Source organism: Nomascus leucogenys, chromosome 15 (assembly GCF_006542625.1).
Source record: "Nomascus leucogenys isolate Asia chromosome 15, Asia_NLE_v1, whole genome shotgun sequence".
Classification (NCBI taxonomy): Eukaryota; Metazoa; Chordata; class Mammalia; order Primates; family Hylobatidae; genus Nomascus; species Nomascus leucogenys.
The window spans coordinates 45,234,987-45,253,775 of NC_044395.1; the positions used below are offsets into that span (position 1 = coordinate 45,234,987).

The 18,789-nt window shown below is 41.8% G+C and overlaps 1 pseudogene; it reads left to right on the forward strand.

The window, feature by feature from the left end:
- The window catches only part of LOC100579294, a 57,387-nt pseudogene that overhangs the window by 34,940 nt on the left and 3,658 nt on the right, over nt 1-18,789 (forward strand).

An 18,789-nucleotide genomic window follows, 5' to 3' on the forward strand; every position in this document is an offset into this window, starting at 1 on the left:
ATAATGATTTCCTTCCCTTTGGGTAGATACCCAGTAGTGGGATTGCTGGATTGAATGGTAGACCTACTTTTAGTTCTTTGAGAATTCTCCATAATGTTTTCCATAGAAGTTGTACTAATTTACATCCCCACCAGCAGTATATAAGCCTTCCCTTTTCACCACATTCATGCCAACATCTATGTTTTTTGACTTTTTAATAATGGCCATTCTGGCTAGGGTAACATGGTATATCATTGTGTTTTTAGCTTGCATTTGTCTGATAATTAGTTGAATTTATTATATGCTTGTTGGCCATTTGTATATCTTCTTTTGAGAAATGTCCTATTCATATCATTGGCTCACTTTTTAGTGGGATTATTTGTTTTTTTCTTCTGATTTGTTTGAGTTCCTTGTAGATTCTGGGTATCAGTTCTTTGTTGGATGCATAGTTTGCAAATATTTTCTCCCATTCTGTGGGTTGTCTCTTTGATGATTATTTCTTTTGCTGTGCAGAAGCTTTTTAGTTTAATTAGATCCCATTTATTTATATTTGTTTTTGTTAAATTTGCTTTTGGGGTCTTAGTCATAAATTCTTTCTGGACCAGTGTCCAGAAAGAGTGTTTCCTAGATTTTCTTCTATAATTTTTATGGTTTCAGGTCTTACATTTAAAATCTTGAGTAGATTTTTGTATGAAGGGAGAGATAAGGATTCAGTTTCATTCTTCTCCATGTAGCTAGCCAGTTTTCCCAGCACCATTTATTGAATAGAATATCCTTTCCCCAGTGTATGTTTTGTACGCATTGTCAAAAATCAGTTGGTTGTAAGTATTTGGCTTTATTTCTGGGTTCTCTATTCTGTTGCAGTGGTTTGCTTTTATACTATTACCGTGCTGTTTTGGTTACTATAGCCTTGTACTATAATTTGAAGTTGGGTAATGTGATGCCTCCAGATTTGTTCTTTTAGCTTAGTGTTGCTGTGGCTATTCTGAATTTTTTAATTCTATATGAATCTTAGGATTTTTTTCCTAATTCTGTGAATAATGAATTGATATTTTGATAAGAATTACATTAAATCTGTAGATTATTTTGGGCAATGTGGTCATTTTTATGATATTGATTCTTCTAATCCATGAACATGGGATGTATTTACATTTGTTTGTGTCATCTATGATTTCTTTCGGCAGGGTTTTGTAGTTCTGTTTGTAGAGATCTTTTACCTCCTTGGTTAAGTATTTTATTTTTATTTTTCATAGCTATTGAGTTCTTGATTTGATTCTCATCTTGCTCATTGTTCGTATAAAGCAGTGCTACTAATTTGTATACATTGGTTTTATAGCCCAAGACTTTACTGAATTCATTTATCAAATCTAGGAGTCTTTTGGAGGAGTCTTTAGGGTTTTCTAGGTATGAGATCATATCATCAGCAAACACAGCTAGTTCCTTTTTTCTGGTTGGGATGCCCTGTTTTCTTTCTCTTGTCTGATTGCTCTGGCTAGGACTTCTACCTGTTGCTTTTGCTTGAGGTCTAGCTACCCTGCATAGCCATGTAGAACGGGAAGTACCCTCAGGCAAAAAGCAGCATAAATGCAAAATTTAATCTTTTTTTTTTTTTTCCTTGTAAGGGTCTACCCTTTAGTTTCTCCAGACTGTGATCATTTTCCAGTGCTTACCATGTCCTGCTGTCACTGGATGTCTCACCTCCCCACTGTTTGTGTTTAGTCATGCTATTTAACCTCCTGCAGCATTTCCCCAACTGGAAACATGAGGATAAATAATGCCCATGTCATAGGATTCTTGGGAAGGTAAAATGAGCCAATGCACACATATTTTTGTTTGTTTGTGTATTGGGCACAAGGTGGGGACCTGGCAGATGGTAACTCTTGAGCTTCAGACAAACAGTTATCTGAGTCAAACTGGAGAAATGTTGGGCCTTCTGTTGATCTTATAACTTGACAAAACTCAAAAGAAGGTGTTTTTTATTTTTCCTTCTTAGGTATGTTGGGAATATTTTGAATATTGGCTTTTGGAATATATCTTTAGTGCTACATGTGACTTACATGCTTGGCATTTTAAATGATTCCATTTTTTTTAAGTTTATAGATAATCTGCAAAATGGCATCAATGCTGAGTGAGAGTACATTTGAACGCCTGCCACTCCCCCGATTCTGTGAACTGTGTGGTGATGGGAAGCTCTTTCAAGTTCGGGAGGTAGGAATGTAAGAACTGCAAAACTCTTAAAGTTAAAAGTTCAAAATTGGCCGGGCACGGTGGCTCACGCTTGTAATCCCAGCACTTTGGGAGGCCGAGGCGGGCGGATCACGAGGTCAGGAGATGGAGACCACGGTGAAACCCCGTCTCCACTAAAAATACAAAAAAATTAGCCGAGCGTGGTGGCGGGTGCCTGTAGTCCCAGCTACTCAGAGAGGCTGAGGCAGGAGAATGGCGTGAACCCGGGAGGCGGAGCTTGCAGTGAGCCGAGATTGCGCCACTGCACTCCAGCCTGGGCGACAGAGCGAGACTCCATCTCAAAAAAAAAAAAAAAAAAAAAAAAAAGTTCAAAATTGATTTCTCTAAAGTTTTTGGAGTTCTTCAGTAGACACAGTCTGGGGGAAAAAATGTGTCCAGTGTGAACTATGTAAGGAAAATATCTGAACAGCGTTGCCAGTTTTTCCTGCAGTTAGGAAATGTGTAGAGACCTGGAGATAAGAGTCTGTGTGACTAGACCTGTTGCTCTCAGGCACAGGGTGAGAGTTAGGGGACCTTGCTGGTTTATGGTTAGATGCCCAGGCTTGCAAGGTCTTTGATTATCTGTGGTGATTTGATCCAGAACCTTCTTATCTTTGCTATACCTTCCAACCCCAAATTCCCTTTTAGTTACTTGTCACTTGGTTGTCAAATTCTTCCTTTTGAAGTCTGTTACCATCCCTCCCTAAACAGCCTCATCCTGCACCTTGCTGTGTAACTGGCCATCACCCCTCTGGTCTCTGTTATGATACACAGGCAGGACAGCAGGTCTTCTTTACTATGCAGGGAATGTTAAAGGGCCTCTTTTGCCTTATTGCCAACATGCATTCTGTATCAAGATCAATTAGGAGCCAGAAAATCTTAGAATTTGGCACCTTATTATAAATCTCCTGTTTTTGATGCAATGGAGGCATCTGGCATTGTGCTGTATGGGCGATGGGCTTGGGAAAGGCTTGTTAGCTGCTTGACTAGAAGGGTAATTGCTCTCAAAGTTCCTGCTTGTTAGTTTTTACAATTTGTTAAGACAAAAAGAAAGATAAGAATAATGGATATGCCTTTTGACGTTTTAAGGTTTGTGCTGCAAATTTTGGTGATATTTGTCATGCTGTTGGACAAGAAGCCACTGAGAAATTTTTGGTATGCGACATTTTGGCCAATTGTAATTGTTGATTTGCTTCTTAATGCACTTTCAAAATCACTTAAGTTTTGTATTTATGAATGGCAGCTCAATTTTGCATTTGTTAATTTCAAATTTCATATCTTCTGAAGCTAACATTTTCCTAAGCATTAGGTAGCTGGTCTGTGGAATGGGATGGAATCAACCCCCATCTTTTTTCCTGTGGGCTTGGCTGTGTCCTCCTTACAAGTCACTTTTCCCTGCTTTCTTCTCACTGTCCAAGTTGCTCTCTCTCTTCTCTCTCTGCTGCTGTTTCTAGACCACCACTCTACCACCTCACTCCAGGGCCTCAAAACCGTTGGGATTTTTTTTCTTGGTTTACAGGTTAAAATCTAGAGCCTTCTGGGCCTTCCAGGTCCCTTTGTAGATGCCTTTTCTGCCTCACCTCCAGTCCCCTTTCTCAGTTCTGAACACTACCCTGACCTTGGTGGGTCTCACCTCTGGCCATATATCTGAAGCCTGGGGAGGGCCCAGGCATCTGCATTTCTGATAAAGTCCCACATGATTCTGATGCATAGCAGAGTAGAGATCCACTTCCCTAAGCAACCAGGTGACTTCAGCATCCTTGAGACTTCTTGCTCTTTCATACCTCTGGGCCTGTGCTCACTAAGAGCATCTTCCCTGCCTGGTGGGACCCTCCTCACACTTCCAACCCAGCTTGAATTGCCTCTGTGAAGTTCTTTCCTTGTCTAGGCTGACCTACATGCAATGACAGAGAGAATCAGCTTCTCCCTTCTCAGCATCCTGGTAGGATTTGTTCAGAGGAGCTGAGGAGCTTCTTGAGGGCAGGGACTGCTTTGTGTTCATCCTTGTTTCCCCAGTGTCTACTCTGTCAGTCTCTGGCCCCTAGAGAACCTTGCTCCATAAGCATTTGTCACTTTTATTTGACAGAATATACTCCTTGTATGGGTGAGATTTTGACTTCAAAAACTTAATCTTTAAATTGATTTTTAAATTTAAGTTCAGAAGCTCATTTTATTTTGTTTAAAGTATAAGCCACGTCAACACAGTTCTAACCCAAGAATAATTTTTAATAGGCTGTTGCTTTGAATATATAGTGAATTTTTTTTTTTTTTTTTTTTTTTTTGTGACAGAGTCTTGCTCTGTTGCCCAGGCTAGAGTGCAGTGGTGCGATCTTGGCTCACTGAAACCTCTGCCTCCTGGGTTCAAGCTAAGGCTGGATCCTGCCTTAGTCTCCTGAGTAGCTGGGATTATAGGCATGCACCACCGTGCCTGGCTAATTTTTGTATTTTTAGTAGAGACAGGGTTTCACCATGTTGGCCAGGCTGGTCGCAAACTCCTGACCTCGTGATCCACCCACCTTGGCCTCCCAAAGTGCTGGGATTACAGGTGTGAGCCACCACGCCCATCTACAGTGAATGTTATCTTCTACTTAATATATCTGAATGAAGAATGGCAGTGAGTAACATGCTAATCATTTGTAGGTAGATATTGGCATGATTATATCATATTCCCATTTGTGAAGCATTTTAGGCTATTTTACATTAGGATATTAAAATCAAAGCCCTTTTAAAGGATACACTTTAAAAGGGGGTGTAATCATGACCTTTATAGAGATATGAAATGAACATATTTCAGAGATTTTATTTAACTTATTTATTAGTGAGGAAAACCAGTAAGATATTACAGCCAGTTTAATAGAGAACTCAGAGTACTCATTTATAGTCAGAGCAAGGAATATCGAAGTGAACTTACAAATGAATTCAAAACTGGTCAATATCCAGGGTGATAATTGATTGCATTTCACTGGACACAATTTGCATTTCTGTTATCGGGAATTATTTGCATTACTATCAGGTTTTAGCAACCTACCTTCTATCACTTCAGAGTTGTAAAATAGCTAGGTAAAGACAGTGATACCTGGGTGGGTAAGTTAGTTGGGACATCTACTGTTTCAGAGTCTTTCACAATCTTCTCTACAATTCATATAACAAATATCAGTCATTCTGCCCTTTTTGGGGTTTTCTCTATTATCTGTTAAAGGTAACCAAGTCATTTACTAAAATTAGGAGGTAAAAGAAATGTTTATTTCTTCCACTTCTCATAATATCTGTTTGTTTCAAATGATTCCTTTTAGACCAGTATGTATTTTCCTTTTCCTTGTCATTAATTTCTGCATATGTCTTCACTACTTCATTAAAATAGGTTCCAGCACTTTGGGAGGCCGAGGTGGGCAGGTCACTTGAGGCCAGGAGTTCGAGACCAGCCTGGCCAACGTGGAGAAACCCTATGTCTATTAAATGTACAAAAAAATTAGCCAGATGTGGTGGCACATGCCAGTAATCCCAGCTACTTGGGAGGCTGAAGCACAAGAATCGCTTGAACCTGGGGGGTGGAGGTTGCAGTGAGCTGAGATTGCACCACTGCACTCCAGCCTGGGTGACAGTGAGACTCTGTCTCACAAAAATAAATAAATAAATAAATAAATAAATAAATAAATAACAGGTTCGGCTTTTCCTCAGGGTCTCCAATTGGAGTAGCACTCTTTTGTTTGTTTTGGCAGATCCCAAAGTTCTTTGAGCTCTGCTCTGATGCTGTTTGGGGCATGTGGAAAGCCTGTGCGGAATGCTTCAGGGCTGTGTTGCACAGCTCCTCCCCTGGGGTCTGCAGAACCCAGCTCTCCCCGCTCTTCATCAGACTTGTCAGCGACCCCTGCTGATGGGTGAGTGCCAGCAGCCCTGTCCAGACACTGGCCTCTGTTGACCAACTGAACAGCTATGTCTGGCTTCCAGGCTGGGATTCACTTCTGGGCTCATAACTTTGTATTTTGTCCCTTCAGTTACTGATTGCCATAATCACATTTAGACCTTGTGAGGTCTCAGGGAAACTAAAATCTCAAAAGCTTGGGGTGAATTAAGAAGGTGAGGTACACCATACCATTTATAGTGAATGAATATCATGAAAATCACAAGAAAGAAAAAACTATGTAACTGAACTGTTACCTTTTCTGTTGCTATCATAAACATGGCTGTAATGATTAATAAGGCCTGTTCAAATACTTGATATAAAATGTATTATTCATATAAAATTAATATTCTGAAAGAATGAAAACAGTATAATGTGGCTAAATTTTTCTTTACTTTCTGTTGAATAATAGTATTGGGAATTTAGGGAATGATTTAGAAAGCAATAAATCTCCATAGATGTAATGTGGTGGAGAGTAGCTTGTGTGGTGTCCAACCATCTGTTTCAGCCTGGGCTCAGGCCTGGCCACCACCGCTGGCCAATGCTGTGTTCATTCACTGCACTGTTCTCTCTGGTTCCAGGTGCACCAGGCTGCCTTCCAGTCCCTCAGCCCCTTCATTTCCACCTTTGCAAACCCCTCCAGAGCTGGCCTTTATCTTCGAGAGGATGGTGTCCTGAGCATCTGGCCACTCACCCAGGATTTGGACTCTGGTTTTGCCTCTGGTTCACCTGCTCCCAGCAGTGGTGGTAACACTTCTCCTGCCACGTATGCTCTGGCTAGGGTCACCACCAGGACCCTCGATGTACCTTAAGCACCCACCTAAAATTTCAGCAATTATCATGTCTCGAGTTTTAGTAGTGACCTTCTGGGCAAGATGGAATATTAGAGCTTTAATTATGTAAAGAAGCAAAAAGTAATTGCAATAATGATTTTGAAACATGACTACTGGGTTATAAATAATGAAGCTACTGTGTCTCCTAAATTTAGATAAATATTCATTGAGATTAGTGATTAAATAACCTATAAAGAAAATTTTCTCTTACTTTTTGATGAATGAAGTTCTCTGGGTAATTTACTTAGGGAAAAATGTGAAGTCTCCCAAATGTACTTTTTTGGAGGTTGGGTTACATGTACATAAAGGCGACACTCCTGACCAACAGTGGTAGACCCTCCAGTGTTTGCTAGTATGGCGCTGGATCTTGGCTTTGTCATGTCTTTCCTTTGAGGCTGATGTGTATACACCAACTATCCTATTTGAGGTTGTTTGTAAACATCTCTCCGTTGTTGCTAGCATGCAGGCGTGTGAGAGTGGGTAACTGATGCCTCACAGAATATAAATCCTTCCAAGGTTGGCCCATCCTCCCTGCATCTCTCTTCCATCAGAGTTCATTGAGATCCTGCTGTATGGCAGGCCCATGGGCAGTGTCTTCCTCAAGACGTCAAGGTGGTTAACAAATAGCCAGCTCTTACCAGTTTCAGCGCCTTTTGTTTTCTAATGCCTGCCCCCTGGGAGGTACTCATGAGCAGGAAATGGGTGAAATGTACCAAAGGTGCTCCAGCAGAAGTCCCGGCCTGCTCAGCCCTGGAGTATAGTGGAGAGAACAGCTGAACTTTCAAGTAGTGTTTTCAGTGCCCATCATACTCCCGGTGGGGCAGTGGGGGTTGACAAACCTCTTATCCTCTCGTGAGATTTTAGTCAGCTGACACCAGGAGACAGAAAGAGAGGCCAGTGGTCAGCTAGGAAGTAAAGGACTGGGTAAGGATGTGATTCTCATGTTTTTCCGTGTGACTTTCAGTCTGTTACACAGTATTAAAATTTGCTTCCCTCAGTTTAACTAGTTCAGCAAAGCCTGTGCAGAGGGAGCCAGAGCTACCCGTGGAAGGGACCTCAGCGAAAACCGGTAATTTCCCACACATCAGTAGCTCCTCTGATGGCCCAACAGAAAACTCTGTGGAAAGCTCTGTGTCGGCTGGAGCTGAGTTGACCAGGCTTTCCCCAGAGACCAGCGCCTTCTCAAAGCTTTCTGACATTAACGACCTCCCCATCAGCAGCTACCCTGGATCAGATTCCTGGGCCTGCCCAGGGAATACTGAGGATGTGTTCAATCATTTTCTTTATTGGTGAACTCCTCTCCCTGACATAAGCAAGGACTTAGAGCTGCTTCTGAGCGAGGCTGGGCCTCAGGAGGATGACTGTAGCAGACCTGGGGTTCTGCACAACAGCTGTGTGGCCCGGAGTGAGATTCAGAAAGTCCTTGATACTTTGCAGGAGCATCTGATGAATGATCCAGATGTTCAAGGTAAATGTTGCTCATTGTCATTAAAGAGAAGATGGGATGTTTCTGTGTCGTGTGTTGCATTTCTTCCCCAGGCATGTGTACTGACGCAAGTGCATATGGACCTGTATTCATTTACACTGTATACACATTGAGAGGAGAGACTTGTTCAGTCTCAGTACAGCTCGAAAAGTCAGAAATACCTCTATGAAGGTACCTATGCAATGATTTTGCTTTCTAATTTTGCAGATGGACGTGCACAGAGTCTGAAGTCAGTTCTAATAGGAAAGTGGATAGTTTGTGGGCATATCTGTAGCAGGGGAAATTTTATTAGCTCCTTAGACACACTCTTACATCATCTCCCACATAGAATGCCCTTTCTAGTTATGAACAGCCAAGGATGGCCTCCTTTTGGAGCCTATTAACGCAGCCCTTAGCTAAACTTTAAGGTTCTTGTCTTTGCACAGGAAGGAAAAGCACAACTACTTCTTTGGGGTATTTTTCATTTTATGACGCGTGCTCCCACTGAGCATCTGATCAGGGATCTGTACCTTGCAATCCATATCCCATTAACGTGATCTTCCTTCTCTGCACAGTGCTATATTTGTATTCTTCCTGGCATTGGAGAAACTGGAAAAAAACATCACTTGCTGCTGTTGCTGGGCAGAGATTTGTGAAGCTTTCGGGAAGGGAACTGTGAAAATTCAGTTAGCCCTGTGATTATTCTTTATCCTTAAATTTATGAAGGAAATTAAATCGATGTTTGCTGAAGGAATGGGCACACGTAACATATCACTTCTAATAGCTAGAGACAAAGGTCTGCTTTTGGAAAACACGTGTAAGACCTGGACTAGGGGCTGGGCAGTGATGACTATGGCCCCTGAGGCCTTTGTGATGTGGTTAAGGGGATTGTGCAGGCAGGCACCCTGTGGGGCATGGCGAGGGCTGGGAACGGAGGGGATGCTTATTAATATATCCCAGCAGAGATGATAAATGGCAAATTTCATTTTATTCTTAAGGTCATGTTTTGGATGTGTAGAGGAAATGTCTGGTAGAGACCTTACATAGCAGGTGACATTTGGCCTGGGCTTTAGAGATTGGCTGAGAACCCACCATTCAGAGAAGTCAGGGGATGAGTTTCAGGGGTTCTTTCAGTTCCCTGAAATCATTATTTGTAAAATCTTTCATGTTTGTGCATACTTAATTTCTTTGTAAGACAAGGCCCATAGCTTTCTTCAAAGCTCAAAGGGATCTATGATCCCAGAAGATCTAGAAATAAGTGATGCATTTTATTTGTGAACTGGCCATGGCAGGCAGGAGATGTCACTCAGGCCATTGGGAAGGGCCTGGTGTGTAGCACTGGAGCAGTGGGACCTGACCTGGGCACAGCGCAAAGCCAGCTACAAGCTCTCAGTGTTTTGATGAATGTTGGAGTCCACCAAATTTAACTAATAGAAGCAGGATGCAGGAAGTAATGTGTGTGTGTGTGTGTGTGTGTGTGTGTGTTTGTGTGTATGTCTTTTGGGAGGTTGGGGACACTAAAACATTCAGTTTGTTTTTACAGAAAGGTATGTGAAATATGTGATCTTTACTGTTCAGATGATCTCTAACTCTCATACTCTGGACAGAAAGAATGGGCAGTCTTTGGGGCTTGGTGAGTGACAGCATTACTCATCTGTGTGTAAATAGATGTATTCATGCATGGGTGTGTGTGTGCACATGCATGTATGTGTATGTGAGCAAGTAGCCATCCTGATTTATAAATTGGGGAGCAGGATACCCTTCGCAGAGTTGTTGGGCCTCCCAGCCGTCCTTGCTCAGTGATACCATGCTGTCTTTCTGTGAAACATGGTGGAGTCACTTGGGTTTTTCTGAATTGAGACTTTTCAAGTTCAGGTTTGATGTTCTGTGCGTGGCTGGCATTTAGTTGAAGTAGTTATTGTTAGTGGCCGGAAATATCACCACCTTGCTGAGAGCTTGTCTTGAGACTCCAGAGCATTGTCACTTCAGAACAGATATGTGTCACTGTAGTACACCCACACCATGTAGCTTAGTGCAGACTATGTTGTTTTGAAGACTTCTCTGAAGTAAACCCCCACAAACCGAATAAAGTTGTTAAATTTCTTGAAACTTCTCTTCCTACAGCTCAAGTTCAGGTATTATTCACTGCACTGAGAGCTGCACAGCTTGACTCCATGAATGAACCCGAGAGCAAGCCAACAGCAGGCCTAAATGAAGTGTCCATTTCTGCCTCTGACAATCAGATCACTCTGGCGGCCTCATCATCTCAGAATGAGCTCTTTGTGGCCAGGATATTACAAAGCCCAGTAAGTATTTGCCCTATCCCTCAGCCACCGAGGATGTGACAGAAATCACAAAGCGGCATTTTCTCTTATTAATATATCCCAGCAGAGATGATAAATGGCAAATTTCATTTTATTCTTAAGGTCATGTTTTGGATAGCTAGACAACCAATCAATCAGGTGATTCATAGTGCCGATGCGCTCCCACGAAGATGGGTGGGAACCAGAAAGTACCTTCCCTCTTCTCCAGAGATGACAAGAACTTCTTGTTTGGGGAGATTAACCATGTGAATGCTCTGTGTCACTGTTAACAGACATCGACAGCTTTTAATAATAGTGGAGGGTGAATTCAGGCAGTTCCTGGAATTTCAAGTGGACGAGGCCTCCGAGAGCAGCCGTCACACTGGCCCCCCATTTGGTAGGCGCTCTGGCATACGTGGATGCTCCAGTGCTGGTCCTGGCATGCTGTTTCTCAGAGGAGAGCTTTTGAAAAAGCACCAGCGACCCCCTTCCTCCTGTGGGTGGAACCAGCCCCTTGTGAGACCACGGCCCCAAAGCTGGAGTGAGGAGGGGCCCATGATTTATTTTTTCAGGTTTCTCCAGAAGCTTGGGTCAACCCCTTGTAGCTGGAGGTTCTTGAGATGTCCTAGTTTCTACTAAGCTTCCACTTGAACCACTTTAAGTTGGGGTCTTCCACAGGTAGGGGGGCAGAATGGAGGATTAAAATGAGGGAGGGGTCTGTGGTCATACAGTCATTGGGATAGCACTGTGTCGTTATCATGTGCCATGATGGATAATCTCTTCAATCTCATGGTCTCCAGGGCCTAAATACCAATTGTTTCTCTATTCATACAGTTTATAATTTGATTTCAGTGATTAAGTTATCACCTCCCTTACCCCTTAGACCTGCTGTAATAAAGCAAAATAAAACATTTTAAAACTCAAACATAAAATGTGTAGGGGTTGGTTATCTGTGATTAATAAGAAATGTGGTGATATCCTCTTCTGCTGGTTTGGTGCTAAAAAAATTAGCAAGAAAGCTCATCATTGTCAACCTTGTTACCTAGAGTGCAAAAGTTGCAAGTGTTAAGTAGAAGGGTGTGACCACATTTACCTTGGTGGGGATGTGATAGTATTTGGACTTCTTTATCATAGAGGTGAAAAAAACAAAGAACAGATTCCTCCAGTCTGGGGCTTTTGAGTTGCGGCTTTAAAAGGGTTTGTGTAATGGGGCCTTTGTTTTATGGTATGGGAGGGCAGAGCCCTTGAATTTGCAGCTTGACTCCAAGGTCCTAGTGGGATTAATTAGGATGCTTCCTGTCACCAAAGAAGGGGAAGGAAATAAAAAACTCCAAGAACCATGAGGAAAATGTTCTCTTGCACAAGACAAGAGGAAGAAGTGCTGTGGTTGGGCAGCTTCTGGGCTGCCAGACTCCATACCTTTGGTGCTGATCTGTCCACCCTTCCCCACTGCTGCAGTGGCTCTTGTCAGCATGAAATGCCCGGTGGAAGGTGGGGCCTGTGTCTTCCCACTTGTCTCTTTTGAAGAACAAGGACACCCCAGGTGGGAAACCACCTCCCTGCCCTCTCCTTCTGCCTCCCTCTTCCTGGCCACAGTCACAGCATGCATTCATGGGTTGAGCATGGTGAACTGGGCAGAAACATGGGAGCCCCCTGAACGGAGTCGGAATCCTGCTAGAAAGGAGGCTGCTGGATGCTGAGTGGTGGGTGCACAGGTAGCCAGCCAGCATGGTGTCCCACTGGGGTTTGGGGAACTCACAATACCTTCTGGGGGTGCCATGACTTGTGGTGATTTGCTTAAGCCTTGATTTGGCTCCTGGATTAAGTGCTGCACATATGCTTGCACTGAAGACTTTGGAATAAAATTAATTTCTAAAGGGATAATAGTGATTCTAATGACACATCTTGTTACTATATGTGAATTTATTAACTTGGAGAAATTGAGGTCTTAGGTTTTTATACCAAAATATTTCTGTTTTATCATGTCCTCTGTTAAACAGTACATATCAGTGAAAACCTTGGGAATTGAAGGTTCTGGTGGTGTGCCTCAGAGCAAACGAAGCATCTATTGGTGTGTTAATCGACTTTCCTGGATCATATATTGAGCTGATTTGTCAGAATCCATTAAGCTGGCAGACAGTATGACATTTCAAGTGCAAGTTGGAAATCCATGTTATGGTTGAAGGAGAAGGTCAGGTCCATCTCAGTTAATGTTAATCAATGATCAGAGACCAAAATGTCACCACTGAATGTTCTTGTTCATTTTAATTGTTTACCTAATGTAAAGGTTTATAAGCAAACATTAGGAGTGTTTGTACATGTGAAAATCTAGGACAATTTTCTGAGTAAATACTCCTGTATCAACCACATCTTTTCTCTCAGATTCTCTTTGGGTTCCCCAGCCCCCATTCTCTTTCAGGGACCCACCATTGCTGCAATCCCTGATTACCAAGAAATGCTGGCGGTGCTGGCTCTACCATTTCTTGCAAACCTCACCCTTCTGGAGTAGTCTGTGCCTTAAACATGTGAATATTACTTAAAGGTGTTGGTTAGCCATACCAGGGAGTCCCTAGGGCATAAGGAATAGTGGATGCAAACTCAAAGGGTTGCTCCTCACTGCTTTCACTTTAGCCTTTGTATTTCTGTAAGGACCTCCAGCAGTCTTGAAATTAAAATGTATGAAATCAATTTTCCTTAGCACTTAAAAGAACTGGTTTATACAGTATCATATGTAACTGTGCAAATGTAATTTTTAACATCTGGAAAGATACCATTGACTTCAAGGAGAGTTTTTGCCTTGGCTTACAGAAGTAATTTCTGGCATTGAAAAAGGACTCTTTGAAGGGGAAGTGAGAGGACAGCTGCTTCCTTTGGAGCAAATTGGTAACATGTCCAATCAACTCTGTAGGATCCAGGTGAACCCAGAAATGGAACCAGTGACCATCTGGAGACTGACCAGAGGCAGGATCCCACCCCACTTGAAGAGAATAAATCTAAATTACAGGTTCGTTTCTTGGTGGGGGGGGGGGGGGGGGGGGGGGAGACAACTCAAAACTCTATATTTTCTTAAAGTTAACTTTAAGAATTGGAACCAAATATTTTTCTTCCATCAATATTGATTACATACTTTAATTCATATTTCATGTTGCTAATATAATTGTAAAAAATTAATTGTAAGGTAGTGTTTAAGCTTCTGAACAATCTATAATAGTGTTTTTAATAAAGCAAACTAATATGAGAAAAAATAGGACATCTAACCCTGATATGATTGAGTTCTATCTCAATCAAACACAGTCAAACGTACGTGGGATTATCAGAGTATAAGGTCTGAGGTGCTAGGTTCTTGGGGCAGTTCTAAGAAAAAAGAAGCCGGTCTCCATTCTCAAGAGCTGGATGTACCAGCCTAAGCAGACATTGCTGTCTAAGCTGTCCTCTGTGATATCAAATATTGTGTCAATCTTAAAAAGATGAGTTCTGGGTGTTGCTTTCACTTCAAGCAAAATTGAAAACCCACTCTCTGGAGAAAACAGAGTTGGCAATCCGAAGCCCTTTGGCTTTAGGAAGGCCTCCTGTTCCTCTCACATTTCTGCTTTATTGTTTTCACCTCTAAACTCCAAACTCCTTGTTTTTCGTGAGTATTTTCCTGCACTCACGATGGCCTCCTTTCTCTCTCATTTCCCAGGATGTAATACCTCAGCCGCTGCTAGATCAATATGTGTCCATGACTGACCCAGCTTGAGCCCAGACTGTCGATACTGACATAGCCAAACACTGTGCCTACAGCCTCCCAGGGGTGGCACTGACCCTGGACAGGCAAAATTGGCACTGCCTGAAAGATACATACAAAACACTGGTTTCTGACATACAGGTAAAAGCATTTTCAGAGGCATGTGCAGAAAGAGGGTGGGTCATTCATTAGGGAGAAAAGGGAAGCTGCAGCAAGGCTTATAGACCTGAATTTTCTGTGGATGCAAATTGGCATGTTTACTGGTCTCTGATGAAATAAAGCTTTAAGTGGCCAACACCTGGCAGTATTCATTTTGCTCCAAAAATGCCACGTAAGATACGGAAGAGGTTGAATTGTACTTGCTTGTCATGATTCCTGTGTCTGCTATGCACCCCAGTGGAAGGTACGGTGAACCCTAGCCTTCTCCATTCACGAGCTGGCTGTGATTCTTGGGGATCAGTTAACAGCAGCTGACCTGGTGCCTATCTTCAATGGATTTTTAAAGGATCTAGATGAAGTGCGAATAGGAGTTGTTAAACACCTGTATGATTTTCTAAAGGTAGGAAGAAGGGTTAAAAGCAAAAAACAAGCCTCCTCTCTCTGAATCAAATTTGTGAAGCCCTGGATGTCTATGGTGTCAGTGAAAAAACAATGCCATTGTTTAGCTTTCTTTGGCTGAAATGTACCATCCATAATCTTAAAGTGGATGTTCTTTCAGTGATGGGTAAGTATTTTAAACTTTTTTCTCCTAATTTTCCTGTCCGTTAGAGTTTTAATTCTGTGGAAAGTGGTAGACACAAAGCCTAGCACACTCTTTGCCAAAGAAGAAACCAAGGCCCCCAGGTAGTGACCTGACCTGTCCAGAAGTTACCCAGGGGAAGAGCCTGGGCTGAAGTCCAACCTCTGTTCTGCATGAAGCACTTTTTCTGCAAGTCGCTGCTGCTTCCCTTCTGGCTCCTCCCCCCCACCCCACCCCCCCAAAGGAATGATGAATATAAAAATAAGAGTTTAAAAATGACCTAGAGAAACTAATTACTCTCATCCACATGACCAAGAGCTGCCCTTCACGGACTCTGGTGTGCGCTGCTCCAGCTGAGTCTCTCCTCTCCTGGTGCCGAGCAGCAGCCTCGCTCCCTGGGAAGTGGCACTGGCACACTGTCTTCCAAACACACACAGACTGGGCTTTTGTTAGTTTGTTTTTTTGTTTTTAGGTAGGAAATTACTAAAGCAGGAAGACCTCAGGGGCATTCAGAAATATATAATAAGCACATGTCCTAGCCAGGGGAAAAGATTGGAGGCGTTCAGTACACTGCATTTGATGTCAGTGTACAGCAATGTTCATTCACAGCCATGCTGGGTGATAGACTACGAGGTGTAGGGGAAATGCAAAAGTTCTTGCCAGTGACAAATGGATAATCGGAAGTGGAATAAAAGGGGGCATTTGGGGTCATTGTGAAGAATTATACATGTTTGTTTATATATACATTTTTAAAAAATAGTTGCTTCATGAAGACAAGAGGAGAGACTATCTTTATCAGCTTCAAGAATTTGTAGTGACTGATAACAGCAGGAATTGGAGGTTTCGATATGAACTAGCAGAGTAAGTAAAAACATATTTGGGGATATGAGAAAGCAAACTAGATGGAATAAATCTTAATTTTCTTATCATATAATTGATTTCTAAAGCAGCAGTAATAGTGTTCTTTTAGATAAAGAGATTATGTTTTTATTAAAGTATAAACAAGATTCCAAAAACCCTAAGTTACAAATACCACAGTCTCCAGGGAGACATTCATTTTCAGATGAAGACAGGGCTTGAGTCACTTTTGAATTACAGTGTTCTGCTGTTCTAGAAGGCAATTTATTTGAACCAAATAAAAGATGAATCACCCACTCTTCAGTATTTTCCTATTAATCAGAGCAGTTTTTGCCAGAGCTTTCCTGAACATGCTGAGTGGTCCTCTCCATAGGGTACAGCATGCCTAATGCCCTTTAGCTACTGTGGGAGACATGGAGGGGTCTAACCCAGATGAGATGATTACGAAACAAAAAGGTCCCCCAAGGTGGCTCCTATCTGCACATCATTTTGTGCCTGAAGGAGTTATTTAATTCTGTCTTGATCTGGCAAAAGGAATGTTCCAGGCTTTAGTGATGATGAAAGGGTGGAAGCATGAGTTTAAATAACTCCCCTTCCTAAGGTATATAATGTGCCTTTCATGGTGTGGAGGGAATTTGTTTGTAGCAGTTGTTTGGGTTTTAGTTTTTACATTGTTTTCATTTCGGTGTCTTTAGTTTTCATTTTTCTCATCCACAACTAGAAATCTCTCAAATAATTGTCTTCCCTGAACAAATTCATCAGGCTTTTGCAGCTATTCAGGATATGATTTGGCTGACGCCAGGGGCAAACCAAAAGCCTTTCTCTTTGCTGTGGTCTTTAATCATTCCGCTTAATTTGAGAGATTGAGGTTTCAGTCATTTTACCATGTTCCCAGCATCCTGTTCTGAGTCGAGAAAAACAGGCCCACATTTTCCATGAAAGCAGTGCGACCTCTAGCGGCGGCGCGCGGGAAGTAGGCGCGCTCGATGCCCGGCGGGGCTTCCCTGGGTGGTTGCGCGGACCCAGTGCCCGACCACATAATCTAGCCCCCTACGCGCCCTATCTCCCATCTCCCGGCTTATTGAAGCCACAGCGACTGATATGAATTCTGTGCTCCGGTGCCCATGATATTGGTATCATGTTTTTGAAAACGGTGCTTTTTGATATGAAAGTATTCACCAGCACTCCGGGCTTCTGGTTCTAACTTCCTCCCCATCTCTTTTTCATTTCCTTTCGTTGCCTGGGTGAAAGCAATGTCATTTATTTTCGTGCCCTTCTCCCCATCCCCATTTAGAAAGTAGTGAAAGCTTTGGTAGTGGGTTTTCACAGCCAGCCATCTCCTGCATGCTTTTGTCTTTCGGAGTAAGGAGCACGCGCTCCCAGTTCTCTCCAAGCGGACCTCGCAGCAGTGAAAACACCTCGTGCTGCCAAGAGCCACGAGCAGGAGCATCCGGTTCGGTTTGCAGTGGGAGAAAAGCCGGGGCGGTCTTGCAGTCTCAGAGTGTTCGCTCGATCTGTTGACCTTTGTGAACTTCAACATTCTGGCTATTTTTATGTTATCTGATTTTTAAAGTTTTATGTGCTTTTCAACTGATAACGTAAAATTGAAATATTAAATCTGTATTCATAAATTTCTCAGCCTCTGTTTTACAGAGTTTATTTCCTTTTTGTTTGATTTGCATGTGTGTGAGATGAAGAATTAAAATTTTGTGCACATTTTTTTGCATGGTCATTTTGCTCAGCTTTCTGCTGTTGACATTTTACTGAAGACCGAAATCTTGCTGGGTCTTTTGCTGTTCATTTCCCAGCATGGCTATTTTTATCTGTAAGATGAAATGATAGTAAAAAGAAATCAATAAGTTTTTTTTCTTTTTGCCCCAAAATAATGTTTTTTGTTGTTGTCGTTGTTTTTGTTTTTTGTTTTTTTTTTTCCTCTTAATTTCAGACAGCTGATACTGATTCTGGAACTCTATAGTCCCAATGATGTTTATGATTACCTAATGCACATTGCCTTAAAGTTGTGTGCAGATCAAGTTTCTGAAGTTCAGTGGATTTCTTTCAAACTAGTAAGGAATCAGGGCATTTGCTCTGTGATTTTTACAAATAGGAATGTTGATGTGTCTTCCATTTTAACTCTTTTAATTTTTCTGGGCTTAATTTGTCAGCTAACCTATGAAACTAGCTTTTAAAATTTGAAATTAGGAACTATATTATAGTTTTATCAATTTGTAGGATAGCTTTTTTTGTTAAGTTATATGTTTCAGTGACAGAAATTGTGGAGTAATCCTTTTATATATGAAACCCTTTAAGCAATAGGTTAGTGTTTTTAAAATACAGGTTGATTTACAGCTTGGTTTTGTAGAAAAATATTTAGTGAGCAAAGACTCTGCTATAGAAAAGCTGATCCTGTTTTTTATGTGGGCTTTATACCAGCTGAATACTGATGAAAAAAATCACATTTGACAATATTGATTTTAAGATACTCTGATGGTATTAAAATTTTATAAAAATGACATGTTCCGAAAGGTAATGACTTAGTTTTTAAGCAAGGGGACATGCTCTAAAATTTGGAACCTTAAGATTAAGAATGTATTTTTCTAATGTCAGTCTCCTTTTAAATTTCATTTTTATGAAGGGTTTTATGTGTGTGTGTGTGTGTGTGTATTGCCATATATTTAAACATCTTTTTTCTCTGTGTTCTAATGATGACCACGACAAAAATTACTTTCTCCTGTGCTTATAAATTCATTTTAAAGGT